The sequence below is a fragment of the Dreissena polymorpha genome, unplaced genomic scaffold, assembly GCF_020536995.1.
Source record: "Dreissena polymorpha isolate Duluth1 unplaced genomic scaffold, UMN_Dpol_1.0 chrUn011, whole genome shotgun sequence".
NCBI classification, from domain to species: Eukaryota; Metazoa; Mollusca; class Bivalvia; order Myida; family Dreissenidae; genus Dreissena; species Dreissena polymorpha.
In genome coordinates, this window is record NW_026273325.1 from 30,075 (window position 1) to 32,765 (window position 2,691).

Here is a 2,691-nt window from a genome sequence, read left to right on the forward strand (position 1 = left end):
GTAAAAACAAACCTAATTGAAAATGTTAATATAAAATGCGAAAAAGAAAGTGTCGGCTTAATAAAGAGATGTTTTTTTCGAAATTACGCAGAAAAAATGCGTGTAATGCGTAACAAATATCATCAACGAAACGATTTCAAAACGAAACGACGTCCGACTGTATACCGTTTTTACCCGGGAAAATAGACGCTACTGACGTTACGTCATTTCCCTTTAGCGTGATATGAAAAACAACGGTAACGCAGAAAGAATTACTTGAGGAAGGCGCATGTTTCAAATAAGAAAAAAGGTAAGAGTTTTTGTTTTATATTTCATTGATATATTAGAAGTATGTTTGAGCGGATAAGTTATTTGCTGATTAATCATATTTCATATGTTTTAATAGTTATTGAGCAGCTGAATCCGATAATATGGTCACTTTGTAAATTGAACGTACGTAAATTATGTTATTATTTCCTTGAAAATGTCTAGTCGTCATGTTATGGGCGTTTAAAACCTGAAAACTTTTCCGGGTACGAAATTCAAGCATATATATCCATTGGAAAGGAATAAATGATTCAAAAGTAATAAGCAGTGGTAAAAAGTTCTTTGTTCAATGGAAATATCTATATATGATGTATAAGGTAATTAATTTAGTATTTGTTGATAGTTGACCGCCGAAAATGTCTAGCCATCGTGTAATGCTTGCATTTTTGACGTTTGAGACCCTGACGTTAAAAATGAATTGCGTGTTTGGCTAGATTGAACTTTACCGGTACGCAGTTGTTTACCAATTTCGACAAAGCGGGGGTTGGGGGGCGGTAGCCCCCGATACTAAGGAAATATATAGGATAAAAAGGATTATAAGGTGTTGCGTTAGTTGTTAATTGTTAGGTGTTAAGGGTTAGGGTTAGGGTACGCTGTTTGATGTTAAGTGTTGCGTACCGGTAAAGTTCAATCGTCCCCCGGTAAAGTTCAATCGTCCCACCTAAACCTCCCCTTAATCTCCCGAGCCATGAGTGTACTACAAAATTTGAAATGAATTGCGCGACTCTGTCGGGTATTGAACCCGCGTCCCCCGTGCCCGAGGCAAACTTTATACAACTGAACCATCGCGGTCGATTACTAAAAATAATTATATACATGCATTTTGTATGTTTAAGATGCAGTTAATATCAAACGCAGAAAAAGCCGAGTACTATAAAAAAAAAAGAAAAAAAAAAGAAAAAGAAATAGAAAGAAAATTGAAACATTACCGAAACAATAGTGACAAAATTAACTCGTCAAAACGGGAAAACAGATTAGGCATCTCTATTCCTGCAACAAGAGCTCGGTCAAAATGGATGAGATGGAAAACACCGCAGACCTCATAACAGAAGGAGACACTGCGGCCGTCGTTGCGGCGGATGAAAATGATGATTACTTATTGTAAAAGGTATTTCCGTATTCGCAAGATTAAAATAAAATAAAACAGATAGCCCTTTTTCCATCGATGGTGATCGGAAAAAAGTATACACTGAGTATAAGATAAGGCCATTTTTGATAATAGGTATAAAAAATTAACTGATGAAAATTTAGGAACATGACACAAGATAATGCATCATCACTTTACTGAAAGGCGTAATGAACCTTTAATGACTATTGAAGCTCTCATGTGCTGCATAAATACACATGTATCATGTCATATAATCTGGACTGTATTACCAGGTTACTCATATTCCATACACATTGCGAGCAGAGGGTACAGATGACTGGGGTAATTCTTTCCCGAAAGGAGCACGTGTTGTAGGAGGGTATTACTACAAATCGACGTTAAGATCGTTAAGAGGAAAAAAGCCCTTGTGTATTCGGTGGCGGTTTGTTACATTTTAAACGAGAAAGACAAAAACGGAAGTAATAGCGTAGATGAGAACGTCCACCAAGACATTCTGAACAATTTGAACATTTTAGATGATTGATGATAACAATAATTTTAAGACAGAACAAAACCGAAATTTGATTAATTAATGAAAAGTATTTACGAGTTGTTCGTCATCGCATCCAAAGCCATTGGAAGCTTATACCGTACTATTTAACTACACGTATAACTACTAAAATTTGTACTTAATAAATAACTTAATCTGAACCCAACCATTGTCACCTTCGATTGACAATTGATACTTTTTTGTTGCGGGAGTTATTATTATACATGCGCGGTGAGTTGATATATACATCTGCTGTTTCTTGTGTTTATATGTGAAGATGTGAAATTTCAAATTATGTAACTGTCTCGAACTTTGTCGGTCCGTGTAATGTATATGTATTATTAAGTTGGGTGCATTATATATATTATGTTATGTCATGTCTTTCTTATAATTATGTTGATGTTAATAAGCAACTTAATGCTGTATCAGTACGTAGCCTCGTGTAGTTTTTCAAAAAACAGACATTCTTTTCATAACACATATGATACTTTTATGTGCAAATTGTTATATTTACTTTTTATCCCACTTTTACAGCGAAATCGGTTGATTAAAGCCCCGTTGATTAAATTTCATCTATAATCAACGGCAAGGCTATAATCAATGGCACGAAATGACGTCATCAACTGCCGAACCGGGACTACTTTTTCCCACGCACCTCGTCACCTGTATTTGCAAAGTGCATCAATAAAAAAACAATCTCAAAAGTTTGTCAATCTTAATGACCTTAAAACAAAGAAAAGTAGCAAAA

The 2,691-nt window shown here is 35.2% G+C and overlaps 1 long non-coding RNA gene across 1 annotated transcript; it reads left to right on the plus strand.

Moving 5' to 3' along the window:
* The first annotated feature begins 224 nt into the window (after positions 1–224).
* On the plus strand, positions 225–2,431 carry LOC127863509 (uncharacterized). Its single transcript, XR_008041076.1, has 3 exons — positions 225–289; positions 1,143–1,414; positions 1,687–2,431. It is a non-coding gene; the product is annotated as an uncharacterized LOC127863509 (long non-coding RNA).
* The last annotated feature ends 260 nt before the right edge of the window (positions 2,432–2,691 follow it).